General features: G+C 38.7%; 1 protein-coding gene across 1 annotated transcript in view; it reads left to right on the top strand.

Annotated features, from left to right (window-relative positions):
* Positions 1–9,271: 9,271 nt before the first annotated feature.
* CCSER1 (coiled-coil serine rich protein 1) overlaps positions 9,272–20,925 on the top strand; it is a gene marked incomplete at its 3' end in the record, with an annotated part of 317,033 nt that continues 305,379 nt past the window's right edge. The window contains exon 1 of the mRNA XM_017863078.1: positions 9,272–9,696. The remainder of the gene's footprint in view (positions 9,697–20,925) is intronic.

The raw sequence follows: 20,925 nt of genomic DNA, 5'->3' as shown, positions 1-20,925 counted from the left end.
AGTTTTGAGAAGTGGTTGGATACTGCATGTCATGTGAAGATAAAGCTAACAGGATTCGGGAACACATTAAATGTACATTATAAGAGAAAAAGAAAAGCTAAAAATAATCTAAAGGTCTTCAACACAAGTGACTGGAAGAATAGAGCTTCCATTGGCTGAGATAATGAAGACTACATACAGAACAGGTTTTTGAAAGGAATTCCAGGAGGCTTTGAATATGTTAAGTTTGAGATGCTTCTACATGCAGAGATGTCAAGTGGGCAGTTAGACATGAGTTAGGAGTTCAGGACTGGAGATACAAATTTGGATGTCATCAGCATTCAGGTGACATCAAAACTCAGAGCTTAAATGGGCTCACCAAAGAAATTAGTAATGGATAGAAAACAGAAATTGAAATCCTGAGTCTTGGAACACTCCAAATATAGAGGTCATGGATGTGAGTAGAATATAGAAAAGAAGAGTAGAAAGTACAGAGAGAGAAAGTTAGGAGTAAAATCAAGGAACTTTGGTGGCCTAGAAGCTTAAAATTAAATACATATTTCAAATAGATGATCAAAATTATGAGGTTGATTTACAAAATACTCACCTTTGTCTCTTGTCTTTCCCCATCATCTACCTCCAATCATCAGAGCTGTTTTGGTTCTTCCTGCAAAATATATCCATGTAAGTGAATGTTCCATTAGAGAAGCAGAGCTAATATAAATGATATTGAATAAGATGTTTATTACAGGGATTGGACCATATGCAACTCTGGGATCTTAAAAGATGTCTATGCAAATTTGTTGCCATGCAGCTAAGGCCAGCTTAAAGCCACTAGTATCAGCAGAACAGAAAGTTGTGAAGAAAATCTATCTGTGGACTCGGGATTGGTTGGGACAAACCGGATATTTTGGACCCCAAAAGACAATCTCTCTCTACATCTGTCTCTAATCACCTCCAATATCAACAACACAAGTGATAATGCAGTAGTTCCTGGTACTCTTCACATTTGTACATGCACATTTTAAGAGGATTAAGATCTCCCAGGAGTGGAGGGAACTTCAGATGCAGCTGCTGCCACAAATCAGTGAGGTGAGCTAGCAGATCAGCAAGGAGCAGGAGCAAAAACAGAACCTGCTTCCATACACGATCTTCAATGTGTAATAAAGCTGTCCTTTTATTTTTTTTTTCTTCCAATTCTCATGAAGACTTCTCTTCTGGCCAATCCTAATTCAGAACCATGCTAAGAAGAGATATCTAGGAAACACAAGTTTCACAAGATGACACAGTATAAAACAACTCCACCAAAGTAAAATAGACTGAGAGTCAGCTACTGTGATTGTTTGTTGAAGTATGTCTATGATCAGGTTGTGAGTTCCCTGAAACCAAGGAGTAACTGCTAGTGTACCTTTTGTATTGTACTTCATATTGTATTCTGCAATGACCATCTCAATAGGAAAAGATTTTTCCCATCTTGGTATCCCTAATATTTGTGTGGTTTAGCATCTTCAGTACACATTTGTTGAATAACCAAGGTTCCTTCAAATTTTACTTTTCTATGATTCCAAATAAAGATGTTTTCTACTACTAAACAATACAATATTGGTGAGAAATTAACAATTAAAATAGATCTTGAAATAATTCTCATGTATCAGGTTAGCGAATGTGCTCCTCCATTATGCTTAGGCTGCAACATTCATATTTAAAGTTAGTTCAGAAAAAAGATAACTTATGAAAGATAATCAGAGACAAAAGATTGTCAGTAGTTCGAAGGAAAATGAAGGCTCTCAAAGGAATGGCAATAATGTGTCTCTATTGCATATGATTTGCAGGAAATCATATAAAGAATAAATCCACAGTCACATACTCCACTCCTTGTTTCACCTGAGCACCCATTATTTTACTTCTACAAGTCACTGGGTATGTAATAACAAGCAAATAAGTCATGGGCCTACCACTGGCTTATAGCCTAGTGGGATTTAAAGACTTAGGGAAAAGCTTGTGTAATAGGCAGAATTCAAATAACTCTCACCCTTGTATAATCCCCTCCTTTTCAATGTAGTTAGAACCTGTTACCATAATGCATAATACATTTTACTTACGTGAACAGTTCTGTTATATGGCACAGTTGACCTCAAGATAGGGAGATTATCAGGGTGGGCCTATTAATAAATTAATCATGTGACTCTTTTACAGGCAGAGAGCTTTCTCTGGTTGGTGGAAGAAGAACTAACAGATTTAGAACATGAAGATTTGAAGCTGCTGTTGTTGGCTGACAATGGTGGGAGCCGTGTGTCAAGAAACAGAGACCTAATCCTACAACTGAAAGGAACTAAACTTTGAAGAATGAGCCTGGAAGTGGATCTATGCCCCAGAACCTCCAGATGAGAACTCAGCCTAAATAACACCTTGATTTCAGGCCTGTGATACTGAGCAAAGAACTAGCCATACCTTGCCAGACTTGAATTACAAAACTGTGATCTAACAAGCTGGGATTTATTTTCAGCCACTTTGTTTGTGGTAATTTGTTATGCAGCAGTAGAAAGCTAATGCAGCCTGCCTCTGTTCCACATGGTTGGCTGGAGTACATGAATTGAGAGCTGAAGGATCTATTTCCAAGATGGCTCACCTACATGTTTGGCAAATTGGTGCTCATTGTATGTGGGATGATAATGGCTGGAGGCTTTACTTTCTCTTCATATGGGCCTTTACACAGGCTGCTTGGCTTCCCTACAGCCAGTGGCTAAGTTCCAAGAGCAAGAGTCTCAAGAGAACAACGAGAAAATAAATGGCAGCTTTATGACCTAGCCTAGGAAATTACATAACATAATTTTCATCATATTCTGTTGGTTAAGGCCATCACAAAGGTCTTTTAAGGCTTAAGAGGGAGAAGCATAGCTGACCACTCAATCAGAGCATCTTCAACATTACATTGTAAGAAGTGTATGAGTTGCGATACTTGTGATAGCCATATTTGAAACATAAGATTACATGGTGATGTAATGACTCACTCCCATCTCAATATTCATTGTTTTCAAAGTGTTAACATTTGGATGGGAAGTTGAAATGACGCCGTGCAAAAAAAAAAAAAAAAAAAAAAAAAGGCTTTGTTACATTCCCGTTGTAGGTTAGGGTAGATGTGTTGAATATAAATCCCGAATACAAATGGTCAGAACATCTGCTAACTTTAATATTAAACTTATTGGAGAACCCAGATTGTAAATGGCAGTGTCGAATAAAAAATTGGGGAGCTATTTGAGAAATAATGTGCTATTTTTTACCTTAGTTATGGGGGTGGAAAAAATGAACTACATCACTATTGTTTCTTGAACAATTAATGGTTTATACATTAATAGTAGTCCTTTCATAACCTGTGTTTTTGGTGTTGCTTTGTTGTTACATGCTAAGAAACTGTAAAACTATTATTACCAGATTATAAAATGTAGGCTCCAGTTTTTCTATCCAGAGTTAGTGTATGTTTTGGGGGCTTATTTTTTTTTCCGAATATGAATAAATTCCAAATAATTGTTTTTATTTACAGAATATCATGATAATACTATAAAAAGCGTTAAATTAGTTTCTTAGACGATCTAGCTGTATAAATTATATACAATTATTCCTCTTCTCTTCTATACTTGGGGATGATTTAAAAAATATTGAATCTCTACTACTAAGTGAACGACATAGGAACTCACTTCAATTCGATGAAGCTTATGCATTCATTTCTTAAGTTAAATTTTGGGTTGATGTGGTTAGATTTGTTAATAAAATGACTTCCTTTTATCTAATGTCATAAGCCAGATTTCACAATTATAGAGGCTTCTATAAAATGACAAACAGATGAATTTTTTCAATTTTATTACATGTCACATGTCTGTATCTCCTGCTGTGATGTTTTTGTTATAAAGGAGATTCATTGTGAACTGCCCAGTATAGAAAGTGGAAGATGTAGACAGTTTCCACCTGCTGTCAGTACTGCGTTTAATTGGTTTAGATTCTTTTATTGCATTGATTTCTGTTATATTATATTATACGTCAGTACAACTACTATTCGCTTTGTTTCATGTCTTTATGGTCTTAACTATATCTATCTTACATTTTGAATTCCAGATTTAGTTTTAGAACTTTTCAGTTTTATCAATATGCTTTTTTAGGTACGATTTAAATGGATGTTTTATTTTAAAATTGTCAAGTCCTATTCGTTTTAATGAGATGGGCCTACAACCACATAGATGCCGCAGGGACAATCATATGGAAAGACTCAAAGCCCAATTAAATTCACTTTGTACTTATAACCATGCCATCGGGAAATTATCAATTAATTGGTTAACTTTTTCAAAATTTACAATCAGAAAACTGTACAACACGTCCCCGCTTATTCGATGGTTTACTTTTTCTGTGTTTCAGCTACCTGAGGAATGGTGCAGTCCAAAATACTAATGGAATTCCAAAAACAAACATTCATAGTTTTTATTGGGTGGTGCCCCTTTTGAGTAATGCGATAAATAGCACTCCTTCTCCCACTCCATATGCCTGGGACGTGGGGTCATCTTTGTCCCGCATATCCAGCTGTCATCTACCTGCCTGTTGTCTTTAGTAGTCCTCTTGGTTATCGAGCAGAACCCACACACACACACCAAATAATATTGTGTGTGTGGTATGTTGTGTTATATAAATGTTTTTATTCCTTTATGTTGCGTGTGTGTGTATGTGCGGTGATATCTACTATGGTTTCAGGCATTACTGGGAGGTCTTTGAATATATCCCCCAAGGGATAGAGGAACTACTGTACTTTTAAACATAAAAAAAGTTTCATGTGAAATTTATGAATCCTGGTATTATTTCCAAGACTCATTTTAGTCACTTTGGAAAAAGAAAGTGGGTCATGCTGTAATCCCAGCCTTTGGCGGAGGGCTGGAGGGTGGAGGTTCCTTGGGGCCCAGTTTCAAAACGCTAATTGATTTTTAAAAAAATAAAGGGAAACAAAGATGGTGACAAATTTATAAAAGTTTCTAATGGTGATCTGTTTATAAATTTTTTCTGTTTTCTGTCATTAAACATTATTTTTACCAGTTGTCTCGGTTAATAACCAGAGGAGGCTGATTCAGAGGGACATTAATGTTGGTTAGCCCTCTTGGCCCTCCTTTCCTAGTTTCACTATTTATATTTAAATGTGAACATTCTTTCCTAGTTTTTTGTCATTTATATTAAGCCTCTCTTATTTGTGAAATTCTGGGCCAATGACGTTATGTAAAGGAAATCTTTTTATTTGACAAATTATCACTATTCAATTTTTAGCCTCCTAAACCGGGGTAGTCTTTTCTGGAAATTCAGGAGTTTTCAGTTGCTGGGGTAAGGATGTCTCTCCATGTCCTCTATTATCCATCCTCTTAGCCACAAATGGGCTTGGAATTCATTTGGTAATGTGGACATGTAGGCAAGATGAAGGACAGTGGGCTCTCTTCGCACCTTTTAGTCTTGCTTTCCCAGTTTGTCCTACGCATGAATCCAGAGGTTTCTTGTGGGAGTTTCCTGATCACGCAGTATTCGTCATGCTTTGACCCAGTCACCTTAGTGCTAGGCTTCTGCCTTGATTTCCACAGAATAAGGTCTTGCCTGTCCTGGCCACTGGGCCCAGATTTTTCACAGCAAAAGACATTTCCTTATACGTCACCATATCGATATCTGAAGAATAATTCTATTTAAAGTCTTGGGTTTACTGTGCTTGTCTACCTGCGGAACGCTCTGCGCTTCTCGCGCTCCTCTCTCATTAAGATTGGTTTTTCTGCTGCTCTCTGGACCTAGAATGCCAGGCTGGTCAATCTGCACATTCCTATCTCACATTTCTCATCAGTCCTGTCTTGGGGCAGTTTTAGCCTTGATGTCAATTACACTCGTCCTGGTTTGCTATAAGATTATATAATGCACTTTCATTTCAAAGTCCACCAATGCTAATACATATGCGTATTATTTTCTGGAATTTTTTTATTTCCATTAGGGCAACAACTGGGGGGAAATTGTCTTCTTATTTTTTCATAATGATTGGCTAATCAGGATAGCGTTAAAGTAATTCAAAGAACTAACATAGTCAGAAAGAACAAAGAGATGCAATTTTAAAATGTTTAATGACCTCCATTTACAATTGTTTTTCAAATGTATTAAGTTAATTCTCTTTCTAATGTCTTCGACTGTATTGCCCGTTGGGGAAAACTCTCCCTTTCCTTCCTGGGCCTCTAATTTTACTTCTTTAGGGTACTACTACTGAGGAATTTCTATTGGCCTCATCATTCAGTGGGATTCAGTTGCACAAAGGGGCCCATTATGTATTGGGCAACCTATTTTCTGCTTTCATCAAATGGGTGCCATGCCAATCTTCCTCTCGCACTTCTGGCCAGTTAAAATGCACCTTGGGAACCAACAGCAGCAGCATAATGGATGAAATGAACAAATTGGAGGTCTTAACTTTCTGGTTTTCCTATCACAAACAACAAAGTTGTTTCATTGAGTGTTGCCAAAGTGGGGCAATTCTACTTGAAACTTAAACTATCTTAAAAGAGAAATTCATTTACTGGTTAACTTCTAAATGGTCGGTTCATTAATTTTAAATGGGGGTTTCTAGTGCCGATTTTTTCACCAATCAAAAATCTTAAAATGAATATTTTCAGAGCTATGGTTTTAATATTATATGTTTCACATGTCTTTCTGGTCTAGTGCATATAAATTATAGCCTTTATTTGGAAAGAAAATTGTCAGAAAATTAAGCAAGAAATGTCGGCTTCATGTAATGCCTTAATGAATAAAGGCAATTGACAGATTTTCATGGTTCTCAGTAATTATGAATGGAACTGAGAGTGTAAAATTACAATCTGTTGTGGTTACCAAAATGCCCTTGAAATATCTGGTGTGATATATAATCTTGAAGTAGTCAATATAGAGTCATAATCAAATTATTGTTACTAATGACAATTAAATAGAGAACCAGGACACTGAACACACCACAAACTTGCTGAATATGATTGAGTATCATCCTTTTAGGAGGACATAACCTTTTAAAATGTCTGTTTACAGGTCTCAAACCACGTTATTTATTCACTAGATACAAATGTTCAGTAATATCTCCTCTACAAAATTACCTTTCACAATGACACCAGGTTTCTTTCAGAAAAGACTGCGTAGGAAAGTTTTCTTTTCCATTTATGAGTTCAAGTATGTTAAGACTGTTTAAATCATTGACCAGCCCTAAACAATACTAACATTTCATAAATTGCTCTTGCATTGTAATAAGAAGGAGGGAGGTAGAAGAAAATGCCAAAGGATTGTAGGTCAGCTTATTTCACAAACGAAATTTCTAAGGAAACTCCTGAGATTTTAACTAAGCCAGGCCTTCTGAATGGGAGGTGATATGGACAGTAGAATAAGACAGGTTGAGTTCCAGCGATATTACTTACTCTTTGTATCATCTTAGGTTATCCACACACACTTTCAAAATTTAACTTTCCTGGTCTGTAAAATTGAGGAAATAATAATAGCTGTCCCATATGGCACACTATCAATCCCAATATGCTTTGTTAGTCCATTCATTTTTTCAGTACTTAATCAAAGAAGCTTTAATGGCCTATATATTTATATTATTAACGCACTTGTCCCAACTTTGGTGTTCTTTCCAATATCACTTTGTTTTATCACACTCCTTAATATCTCTTCTTTGTTAGGTCTTGATCACATGCTTAAATCATTTTAATGTTTGCTAAACTCTGTATGAGAGATTGAAGAATTAGGAGAGAGGAACATCAATGAGAAAGGGTAAAATATAGAGAGAATATATAAGATGCCAGCATATGACAAAACCCTGAAGATGTACAATGGTCACAAGCCATGGAAGAAGATATGACAACTGAATTGTCAACCTTGCCGCCTCCTCCGAAGTCTCCTAAATCTTATCTTCCTTTTGTTTAATTTATGAAAATGTTTCCTACAGTTGTCTCCCAAAAGCAGAGTTGTCCCCATGCTATAATATACATTGACCACTCAGATTCATTTAAAAGTACATCTTGCTTTTATTCCCAATATAACCACATTTCAGAAGTTAGATCATAGCCAGTTAGATTAGCACACACACACACCCTTGAAAAAAGTGTAGATCACTTGATTTCTGGAAATTGTTTCTCAATACCTCAGTGCACCTGATCACAACATATTGTAATCTCGGAAGCAGGTAAGGGAGGTGATGTCGGTGTACAAACTTAATATTGGGGATGTATTTTCTACCTAGAAATGGTCCTACATTCTACCAGAATGGGTTTAAAAAAATAGCGCGCGCACGCGCGCACACACACACACACACACACACATACACACACGCGGAATCAAATGCACTACATTTGCTGTATTGCCTGCTAAAGGCATAAATATACTGGAGTGGAGAAAAGAAGGGGATGGATGGGAAAGAGTTCAGGACTCAGTGTAAACCTGAAAGGAAATGAGGCAGTGCAAGGGGAGAGAGGATCAAGGGAAAATAAATTATGTAGGCAACAGGACCATGCATCAAAAGTCTTTTCGATCTCTAAACTGGCAAATGTTCTCCAGGGGACCATCAGTTACATGATGTCAAATTGGTAGCTGGTTCTCTTGTAATGCCTGTATTGTGTAGGACCTTCCTTGTAGGAACACAAGTTCCACTCTCGGACACAGTCGCAGTGCTTCCATTATCTTACAGAACTGATTACTGCAAATGGTTTCTGGGAGGTGTGACCTGCTTAAGGGAAAGAAGCCAGGTTTCTTTTCTTGTTACTGAGGAAGGAAGACACTTGTCAGGATGTGAATTGTGTGGGTGAGAAGGAAAAGCAGAGAAAGAATCTGGTAATTCCTTCCCTTAGAGTAGGAAGAGAAAGAAGATAACATCGGAACCTTGGAGAGGCGAAATACAGTGCATTTATTTCCAGCATCCCCGCAGTCACTTCACATCTCTTCAGACTCTCCTATTCTCTAGTCTTGACCTGCCCATGCACTTGAACTCCACGTAAGCACCAGGATGGGCTGGGGAAAAGGCCAGGTCAGCGCGGTGGGATATTGCTGCCCCTAAAATGAAAACTCAGCAGCGGGCCAGCAGTGGGTGTGCGCGCGTCGATGCCAGAGGATGCGTGCGGGGAAGCCGGCGGACGCAGTGGGCCGGGCGCCGCCCTCCAAGCCGCCCCGCCCAGCCCACCCCACTCCCGCTTGTATAAAGGCCGCGCTGGGGCCCGCCCTCCTCACAGCCTGGGAGCGCGGCCTGCCGGGGAGGTGGCTCTCTCGCACCCCACACAGTCACACTCCGCGCACTCACACACTTGGAAGCGCCTCCCCACGTCCCTCCCCTGCCCTCCTCTTGCTCTGCTCCTCTCTCCCTCACCACAAATAGTCGCCGACCTACTGCCAATCCGCCTCTCTCTCCCTCTCTCTCTCTCTTTCTCTCTCTCTCTCCCCCCCCCCCCCCAACATGACTGACTGGGAAGCGGTGGCTCGGGCAGAGCAGCTCTGCTGGCGCAGGCAGGAGGAGCAGGAGGATTATTAAATAACGCAGCTCGACTCTGTGCAACTGGGAGTGGAGAGAAGGAGCCCAACAGCCGAGAAGGGGAGGGAGGGCAGAGGAGGGGGACCAGGAAGGACACCCCCGTGCCCCGAAGACATAAATCCCTGAGTGCCCGGGAGGAGCCTTAACAAGCGCACGGAGCCCTCAAGGTAGTAACGCCCCTGGTGCCTCAGCGCTCAGCGGGTCGCGCGCGTCGCGTCGCCGCTGTGTGGGGCCGGCCGCAGGCGGACGCGGGGATGACCGCTCGGCAGGTGACCGCGCCGTGTAGGGGCCGTCTGGGAGCAGCGCGCGCCCAGGCCCGGAGCGCCGGCCGCGGGCCCGGCGTGCTGGGCGCTGAGACCTGGCCTTGCGGGCGGGGTGGGAAGGAGGCGGGCGGGCTCGCTCCCCACCGGCCCGCGGCTCCCAGTGCGCTGCGTGGCCATTTCCTCCGCGCTCCTGCGTGGTTTGCTGCCTGCGGCCGCGGCGGCAGCTCCAGGACGATGCGGAGCGCTGGCCAAGGAGGCAAGAGTTGGCGCAGGTTTCGGGTCGCTCCCCTCCCTCGCCACTCGCGTCCCGCAGGTAGAGGCGACCGGTCAGCGCTGGCGCCCTGGGCTGCGGGTGCTGAGGTGGGGACGGCGGCGAAGAGGGGGAAGGGAGGAGGGGGCGGGGAGCCCGGGGCTCCCGGAGGAACCGCAGGGCCGGGCCGGGACCGCCTCTTGCCTCCGCCTGCTTGTCCTCTGGCGCCGGTTTCCTGGATTGAAAGCAAGACCCTGCTCGGAGCAGCAGTAACAGCAGCGACTTAGATTGAACCAATTGCTTTGTGGTGGCGCGTCAAGGGCCCCAGGTTGTGTGCGTGCGTGCGTGTGTGTGTGTGTGTGTTCGCGCTCCGGACTAATCAATGGGTTGGTTCACCTGAGCAGAAAGCCGTAAGCTGAAACCGCATGTGGCCCCCTGGCCCCTTCGACTTTTGGCTTGTGTCCCAGGGACTCGTACACACGGTGCCAGCAAGGGGTAAGGGTGACGGAAGGATTTGTGAATGGTGCTTCTGCGTGCGTGGAGGCTGAGCCTTGCTGATGTAAAGGAGGAGGTATCCAGGGTGAGAAGAAAGGCTATTTATGGCAAAGAGTTGTGAAATTTCTTGGGGTTTCCTTTAGTGTATCCTGAACTGCTTTCTTTCTCTCTCTTTCCTCTCTCTGCCTCAGAATTAGAAGCAATTATGCCTTCCCTTCCTCTCGTGGGACCTGGAATATGAAATGAAGTAAAAAAAAATCACTCATATTTTCACAGGTAGAAAAAAAAATACTTCTTAGAAGTTACAGATTATTTGCCCTTTAATGTTTTTATGTCCTCTTCTCCACCCCTCTTACCTTTTCAGGCAGTCAGTAGGACTTACAAGTCAGGAAATACCTACTTGGTTTCAACAGTTTTTATTTCTGAAATCTTTACAGTTGAATGCCTTCCTATTGAAATGTAACACACACATCCTCCCTTCTCTGCCCCTCAAGGACTATTAAAAATAATGTGTACACGTTTAATGTAAAGCTGGTTTTATTAAAAGCCTTAGGGAGAACGGAGAAGACGACACCTAGGTGGGGGTCAGTTATCACTGGTTCCTTCAAAACTGGTTATTAAGGGAAGACCTAAAATACTGTTAATCTAGGCTATAACATAATTTGTTTTGGTTTCTCTTTCTGTTTGCTTTATAACATTATAACAGGTACATGTTCCAGATACGTAACTTGAAACTTAGAGATGACTTGGGACAGTGCCTGTCACGATGCTTATAAAATGAATGTTTTCTCTTAAAAGTAGCCACCTGTACTTTCATAGAACTGTGAGTGGGTTTAGTAATAGGACAGTGTCCTTAATATTGCAAACTGAGATGTCTCTAAAAGCCTGTCAACACAATGTTTTCCAAATATTGAAGTTTCATGTTGTAACCACCCTTTCAGTAGTTTCACAGAGAAAAAAGAGAAGTTGGTCGACCTATTGTCAGAGTGATTTGTCTTCATTTAAATTAATTAATTATTTTTATCAAAACAAACCAACTGTTGTTTGTATTGTTTTATTGATTTCCTTAACAGTCCTGTTCTTTGAAAACAGTAGAGTTGAGGATTTGATATTTTGATTTTGTTAGATTTATATTACTTTGAAATACATTTTCAACACGGAAGCATGTGCAACTTTAAATATTAGGTTAGAACTCAGATGGAGAACCCCACTCTGACGGTTATTATCTCAACTATCCCAAACTATGGGAACATAGATATAATAGGAAATTTAAAAATGTAATTGATGAACTGTATTACTGCAATCATTAAAAGTCTGATTTATGAGTATTTTGTTTTTTGACAGTCAAGAGAATCAGCAACTGCTTATGATTTTAAAGATACATTATTTATACCACAGAATGTTAATTTAGATAAAACAAAGTAGAAAATGAAAAATTTGTTATATTTTTACAATAATAGTTATTCAAACCTTTATTGTGTTTTATTACTCATCATAATGCTCATAATAAAGGGCCTAACGTGTGCAAGGCACTAGTGTCTAGGCACTGGGAAGGAGTGAGAGATTCCTTGTTCCCTGTCCTTCAGGAACTTACTTGCCATGTGGGAGGAATCTGATGCTCATGCTTGAGTGTAGAGTTAACAACCCATAACAATAAGAGATTACATGTCTAATGAGTATCGCAGGAGTTCAGAGCATGACAATAACATTGCATACTGGATTTTGTTTGAGAATGCTTTGGGGGTAGGTAAGACTTGCTTGGTCTTGATCTTAAAGGATAAGTAGGATTAGTACATTGTGGATAAGAAAAATATAAGGTACAAGACACAAGTCTCCTGGAATAATGGAAAAGAACACATAAGGGAAGATAAGTTTGTTTTGACATAAATTAAGATATTGCTGGATATTTTGCAGAGTGCAGGTTGAGTCTGTTTTGGATGTACATCCTTCTACACATTCTATCCTTTTTTTTTTTTTTTTTTTTTCTGAGATGGATTTTCGCTCTGTCACCTAGGCTGGAGTTCAGTGGCGCTATCTCCGCTCACTGCAACCTCAGCCTCTTGGGTTCAAGCGATTCTCCTGCCTCAACCTCCTGAGTAGTTGGGACTACAGGCGCATGCCACCCTGCCCAGCTAAATTTTGAATTTTCAGTAGAGATGGGGTTTCGCCATGTTGGCTAGGCTGGTCTCAAACTCCTGACCTCGTGATCCACCTGCCTCGGCCTCCCAAAGTGCTGGGATTACAGTTGTGAGCCACTGCGCCCTGCCCACATTCTATTCTTGAAATTCATTGTTAATATTTACACATTTAAGAAGACAAATCTTTAACTTTATATTTTGTTTGTTTTTTGAGATGGAGTTTCGCTCTTGTCGCCCAGGCTGGAGTGCAATGGTGCAATCTCGGCTCACTGCAACCTCCGCCTCCCGGGTTCAGGAGATTCTCTTCCCTCAGCTCCCTGAGTAGCTGGGATTACAGGTGCATGCCACCACACCCAGATAATTTTTGTATTTACTTTAGTAGAGATGGGGTTTCACCACGTTGGCCAGGCTGGTCTCGAACTCCTGACCTCAGGTGATCCACCCTCCTCGGCCTCCCAAAGTGCTGGGATAGCAGGCATGAGCTACCGTGCCTGGCTTATATTGCCTTTTAATAGACAATATGTACTTGTATTACTACAGTAGTACAATAGAATTCTTGTAGAGAATATGTACTTTAAATATTTAAATATATCCACCTCATTAATGTGTTGAGTAAAAGTGGTGTACGTGTAACCTCTTTATGGTGAGGTGTTTTCGGTATTTCCTTAAGCAAATCTTTTTAGGTTTGTTGTAAAGAAGTGTGATGATGTATGAAAGAATAACAATATTAATAGCATCTTTTGAATACTTAACATTTTATTCTTCATATAAAATGTGTACTCTATTAAATAATATATGTATATAATATTTTATTTTAAACTTCTTAGATTTATCGAATCTATTAGATTAGATTTTATTTAACATTATTGTATGCAGCCACATAATAGTTAATCTATCCCTATATTATTTGCCATAAATATATAGGTATGATACAGAGCTTGTGGTGAACGTTTTAGAATTTTAGCAACAATTTTATGGCTAATTTAACTGTCTTCTGATAAATAAATTGTATTAACAATAACACCATGACCTTTCTCTATTCTAAACGTAGTTGTTTTTTTCTTTGTATATATAGGTTGATTTTAGACAAACTGTTTAAAATGCATTTCTTCATTTCACAAATAAAAGGGAAACATCTGAATTGATTTTGAGTCTGTCTATTCAATATGACACCCCAGAAGTATGTTGTGGTGACAGTAAGGAAATTGTGCAAATATTAGACATGACTTTCAATAAATAACCAAATGGAATTACTTTCAGATTAGTTGAATTAAAATATTTTCATATATGTATTTTGTTGACAGTGAATAGATAAAGAGTTCCTACAAAACTGAAAGCCTGTTTAATCACCAATTTTATATTCATGCAAGAATGAAATGATTCCCCATGTAGTTAGGGTACAAACTAGCCTATCTGTTAATTGGTACCTTTTGAGTTTGGTTTTGGACTGTATGTCACAGGTGTATCATTTCAATAATGTGATTTCATCCACTGTATGACTGACAGCTTCTGCATGATTTCCCTATTGGACAGTGACAAAATCTGTTTGCTTTATAGTGAGTACATACGCTTCTATCAGCAATATTATCTTCTCTGTGCTAGAGTGTCAGTTAACAATAAAACATGAAGTCTGGGGTGGGAGAAGCAGTGAAAAAAGATGGGGAGATTGAGAAGAAAACACTATAACAAAAGAAACGTGTTTTACTATGAAGCTTAAACTGAATATTAAAATGTGAAGCTGGCTATTCTAAACTGCAATACATTGTCAAGATACTGTTATCAGTCTACTTTAAAACAACCATATTGTATTTTCAGTTGTTTCCATGCAGGCTACATTTTTTTTAAAAGGTGTTTGTTGGAAATGTTTACTGAGGTGTTTGATATATTACAAATTGTTAAAAGATTTCTGCTTAGATCATTAACTAATGAATTTATTTGCCAAAGTCCTGGCCCTATACCTAGAATAACTTAAAGCACAGCTTTTGGTTTTGCATCATTTACACTGCATTAAGTCTTCTAAAATATTAATTAAACTTGATTAAAATTTTTGAGTTTTTAAACTGTGCTTTTATACTAAATACAGTCCAAAGGACTTTTATAAAGCAACACTTTATTATCTAGTGACAATTCTTAACCTAGAGTAGTGGTTTTCAAAATGTGACCCCCTAAGCAGCAATAGCAGCAACTATAAATTTGTTAAAATGCCGTATCTGTAGCCCCACCAGAGACTGATTGATTCAGAAGTTCTGGGGTGGGGTTCTCTATGTGATTCTTATGCACTCTAGAATTTGAAAGCCACTCACCTACAATATTTTAGAGTAAAACCTGAAGGCTGTGTCTTTCTTCTGTTTTATAAATAAGTACTTCCGTCAGCTGGTAGTAAACTAAGGTTGAAAAATATTACATTGTCCATCAAAAGATTTGCACCTTAACTATGTTTTCTGACCAAATTTTTAATGAGTTCCCATTGCTTGTGCAAGAATTTGCTGTTGATGGGGGAGGGAATACATGAAAATTTAACTGGATAGTAATGACCCTAGGCTGGACCTTACTGGTAGTTAGTTATAACGTAAATGGTATGCACAACACAAATTGACCAATTTCTGTTTAGTTTTGTTGACTCTCGTGATATTTTTGGTTTTGGCATATAGTAAGCACCTTTCTCTGGATAAGATTACAGCTGTTTTAGCTGTACAATAATAATGTCACACATGTGAAATATTCTAAGTCTCACTGCTGAAATAAATTTTAGACCATAGCTCTATATCTTTCAAGGTTAAGGATAATGTGTTCACATCCTGTATCTCCTTTATACCACTATTTCTCTCCCTTTCCACCGAACCCTTGCTTCTCTATTTCAATCATCACTTCCCTAAGGATACCTTTCTTGGCCTTGTTTTCTACATCAGTTGCCCTGTTATATATAGTTTTGCATTTATGTTCCTCTTCCTTGTGGTACTTTTGGCAGTTTAAATTTTACTTGTTTTGTGTGATTGGTTCAGTATTGCTTCATCAGTGTTAGCAATGTCTAGCACATAGTAGATGCCCAATAAATAGTGGTTAAAAGAATATATGAATAAATAACTAAGCTTCTGCGCCCTCATTCTAAGGATTTTTTATTTTTTCCAAAGAAACCTTAAGAAATATTAAAAATAAGGGGAATCTTAGAATTTTTGCAAACATAGGTATTTCCTATTTTGCAAATTATGAAATATTATTAACAACAATAGCAATGACTGTAATGTGCTGGACACTTCTTACATGATGTACACTTTATAATGTTATGTCATGTCATTTTAACATTGTAAAGTTAGTCTGATGCATATATTAGAGATGAGGAAACCAAGTCTCTGTTCTATGATCTGCTAAACTGTATAGACCAAACTTTGATTTTTAAAATTATAATGATGCAAAAAATATGAAACTCATAAACAGGGAAAGTCTGAAGGAGTATATATCTTCTTTATTCCTAATTTAACCAAGGGCCCAGCAGCAATATCTGTGTATTACCTATCCTTTGCCACCATCTTGAATGATTCTGCCATTGCTTCTTGGGTCACTGGAACAGTGACCGAAGGAGGACTTGGAGATGGAGGACCTGCAAGGCTGGTAGTCCCATATTCTTATTGCTATTTTTAATAGGGATATTGTGCACTGTCAGTGCCATTCAACCACAATTCTCTTACTCTATTTAGTCAGAATCACTCAACTCTTTAATGAAAATTTAAGATGTAACCAAGTATAATTTTGTGAATGTGTGCCTTCATGCAGAGAAAGTTCAGACAGTAGATACTCCACTTCATATTTGAAGTTATGCAGCTTATCTTCTGGAAAGATTCATGCAGAGCTTTGAGCATGTTGCTTAAGAAAAGTTGAGCTTATGCGCAAGTTATGAATCTAGCTTTCCTCCCATGAAAAGGAAATATGTTCACTGCTACTATCAGATTTAATTTAGTTTCTTTTAACTCTTATTCTTCGGTTCATCTGTTTAACTGTGGATTTAATCAGTGTTCACATGTTCATAGCAAAGGATATATTTCGGCTAATTTCATAGAATTAAATGGACAGAAAGTTAAATTTTTTTATTTTGAAGCTCTCTTCAAGACTATACAAAGTTGTATATATTTTATAATGTGTTTAAATCAGTCAAAACCATGACTAAAACTAGATGAATAATATCAAGGAGTAAAAAAATGTTTTTTTAACTAATTTTCACTTATGGCTTATTTTGTGGCTTTTGTCAAAATCTATTTCTGTTACCGGAAGATTTAACTCTAACTTGAGCCTTGGCTATGCTCCTGATTCAGAAGCATTCATTCTATATAATGAAAAAATTAACTGATTTCTAGCCTAACATTTTGTGACTTAACATTAAGCAGCCTTTGATATTCAACTCTAACATTACAGCGTATTTCTAGTAATTAGGCTTACTTATATAACTGAAACTGATTTCTCGCTTAATATTTTCCCCTGTATCTTGATAAATTACCCAATCTCACTGTTCCTCCTAGCATTTGAGCAAGGCCCCCCACCTTTTTTTAAAAAAAAACTGGGATCCTGCCTCTGAAACAACCTCATTTCCTGAGCCATTTTATCTGCCAGCAGACACCAGAAAACACAACACTTTCCTGGATCTCCAAACATTGCTAGCTCTTAGAAGTATGCTTCATTTCAATACTCACTCTTAGATTTTCCATGATGCCATCTACTTATGGCATATTGCCTTGCTCCTGCATACTTAGACTGGTTAGACTTTTTATAAGTATTTACAGCTGTGCCTCTGGAGTGTTTTTTTTTTTTTTTTTTTTTTTTTTTTTGAGACGGAGTCTCTGTTGCCCAGGCTGGAGTGCGGTGGCGTGATCTCGGCTCACTGCAAGCTCCGCCTCCCAGGTTCACGCCATTCTCCTGCCTCAGCCTCCCGAGTAGCTGGGACTACTGGCGCCCTCCGCCACGCCCGGCTAATTTTTTTTTTTTTGTGTGTGTTTTTGGTAGAGACGGGGTTTCACTGTGTTAGCCAGGATGGTCTCAATCTCCTGACTTCATGATCCCCCCGCTTCGGCCTCCCAAAGTGGTGGGATTACAAGCATGAGCCACCGCACCTGGCCTAGCGGCGCCTCTGGAGTGCTTTCTAAACTACAGTGCAGGTGTAGTACCAGGTTAGGACCATCACCAGACTGCCTCATTTTGCGGAATGTAACCTTTCCTTACCTGGCTATGCCCCACTAGAAAGACAGTCATGTATCATCTTTGACAACAAATATTTTATAAATGTTTATTACATAGTTGAAGTCCGTCAGTTTCAAAAATCATGCACCTCTTATTGGTATAATCTTAAAGTGTAAATTACCAATAACTTATGGTGTTTACTGAACAGCTTAATCCACAATAAATGAAGTACTTGTAATTCCATATCTTATTTGGTGTCCAAATGTGATATATGTGTACAAATATATGCACAGTGTACATATGAATTCTTTAGGGTTTACCTGTTTATCTTTTTCTAGTCACTTAAGTTCATGATGATATGACTCTTCTGCATTCTCCTTCATAACTTTGTTTGTATCCTATGTATTTAGAATGTAGAACAATTGATGAAATTTATTCCACACAATAAGGTTTCATCTTTAATTTCTCCAGTTCATTAGTGAAATTTAGTACTGTACCTGTATTCAAGGAGTGTTTGTTAGCTGGGTGTGGTGGAGCACTCTTGTAGGGCCTAGCTACTTGGGAGGCTGAGGTGGGAGGATTGCTTGAGCCTAGGAGTTCGAGGCTGCAGTGAGCTATGATCACACCATGCATTCCAGCTTGGGCAACAGCAAGACCCTGTCTCTAAAAAAAGAAAAAGGTAAAAAAAGAAGTGTTTGCTCAGCTAAGTGTACTACTCTAATTCAGCCTTCATGGGGGTATCAGTGATATACCATTCTTATTAAACAAATTCAGACTAAGCTGTATTTATGTACCTATTTACTGAAATTAGCTTTTCTTGGAAATTGTTAAATCTTATAAATCTGTTAATGAATGTTGATTGTGTGTGTGTGTGTGTGTTTTGCAATAGCAGCAAATAATGTATCACAAACCTACATCATACTTACAAATAAAAGCAAACCAAACATGAATTAGAGGCCTGGCAAAAATAAATGGTTAACTTTCTAGGCAACTTTCCCTTTAGAGAACTGTTTTTATGTTTGTTTAGTTTTGTTTATTTTATAGATATAGAAAGGACCAAAACATTAAATCTGAATATATAAAATATGTTGTGAGTGCTTCTTTATAATAGGCAATATTCTTCAAGACATTTAGGAAAAGCTTGAGGTGAGAAAACCATGCATATATCCCAGAAACATCAGGCGAGAAGTTAGGAAAAGGAGGAAAATACTAGCTCTAAACAAGACCCAAATTCATTGTTATAAATATAAATTAAGAATAACTTATTTCAGACAAAGTTTCAATATATTTTAGAGATAACAAAACCCCACTGAGTTTGTACAATAAGATTCTTAAATTTTCAAAGGAATGTTACCTAGTGCACAGATAGCTCAAGAATAATTATTGGCTTTTTCAGCTATTAATATTTTATTCATGTATAATCGACCAAGGAATATTAAAAGTATTCATTCATAAATGAGCTCCATAAAAGTCAGACTGTGACGCCTATAATGTAAATCTTAAAAATTAAAGTACAGATTACTAAACTGGGCCATTAAATGAAACATTACAAATTTGTACACAGGTATATAAACTTTTAGAAACATTATGACTAAAATTGGCCTTGAGGGGTATTCCTTTACAGGGTACTTCAAAGTGTAAATATAGGGGAATTGGGGAGATAGCTTCATTATCAACAACAATTCAGTTTCTGATAGGAGGAAGGGTACTGAAATGGGAAGTTTTACATTGATTTTAGGGACAATATATTATGAATTCTAGCCTGGCTTGAAACAGAAAGGGGATAGAGACCCCAGAGTGCTAACTATCCAGTGAGGAGAAGGAAGGTATTGCCTCTCAGGATATTTCTGAGGAGAGTCAGGTTCATTGGATGGTGATATAGAAAGCACCCAGCCTCAGAGGCCTGATTCAGGAAATAAATGGATGAGATATTTTAAAAGCTAAGGAATTATAATTTGAATATAAAACAGATTAGTAAATTTGAAGTTCTGGAGATTGTCTCATCTCAATTCCAATCTGCTAGACATCAATCTGCAGTCACCTTTGACGCAGAGGAGCTATCCAGGGTACTAGATCTTGCTGACCTCTCTTGCAAAAATGCAAAATATGCTGTTTTTGATTATGTTAATCGTAGAGTCTGCTGTTGCAGATGCTACATTATTTAACTGCAATTACTAACCTTCCATCATTTGGCTTATTCTAGTGGACCCTTCAAAGTTCCTTTCAAAAGTAAATTCATGGAAGCCCATTTCAATTCCACATAAGAAGCATATTCTGAGTTCCAGTAATATCTTGTGTATATTAGTATCAAATCTCCATTTAAAGTATCATAATTCATTGCTTGTTTGTGCTTCATACTCAGTAGATGGTGAGCTCTATGAGGGCAGGGTTTTTTTTTTTTTAATTTTTTTCTCTTTCCCCACCAGCTGGTCTAAACTAGAGATGTGAAGATACTCAATATGCAAGTGAGAAATGGATGAATAAATGCACTACTGCTTAAGAGTGATGTGGATTTCTTTTTTAAATTTTTTTGGAGACAAAGTCTTGCTCTGTCACATAGGCCAGAGTACAGTGGCACAGTCATATCTCAATACAGCCTCAAACTCCTGGGCTCAAGTGATCCTCTCACTTATACCTCCTGAGTAGCTGGGACTACAGGTGCGCCCCACTATGCCCAATTGAGAGTGACATGAATTTTTTCTGCATTATGTGAATTACTTCCAGTGCTAACCACTATTCTGAATCCTACCTAGGCACACTTTGAACACTGCCCTCCCTGGGTGTTTCATAGACTGAAAATTTGGAGCTGAATAGCTGACACTGGCTAAAAGTCTTAAAGTAAATGAAAGGACTAGAGGAACAGTGGCACCTAAACTACATGCATTAGGGGTTAGTGAGGTCTGGGGAAGCAAGAAGCAGTGGCACAGACTAATTTGGAGAATGGAGGTCAAAGGAGAGTCGGTTTTGTCACTTCCTCAAATCAAAATCCTGAACACCTACTCCATGTTCACTTTTTAAGGCCTTTGGAATATGGTATTTTCTTCCACTTTATACAGCCCTGATTCACATTTTGAAATGTTGACA

Source organism: Rhinopithecus bieti, unplaced genomic scaffold (assembly GCF_001698545.2).
Source record: "Rhinopithecus bieti isolate Rb0 unplaced genomic scaffold, ASM169854v2 scaffold_67854, whole genome shotgun sequence".
NCBI lineage: Eukaryota > Metazoa > Chordata > Mammalia > Primates > Cercopithecidae > Rhinopithecus > Rhinopithecus bieti.
This window is presented reverse-complemented; position numbering and strand designations above follow the sequence as displayed.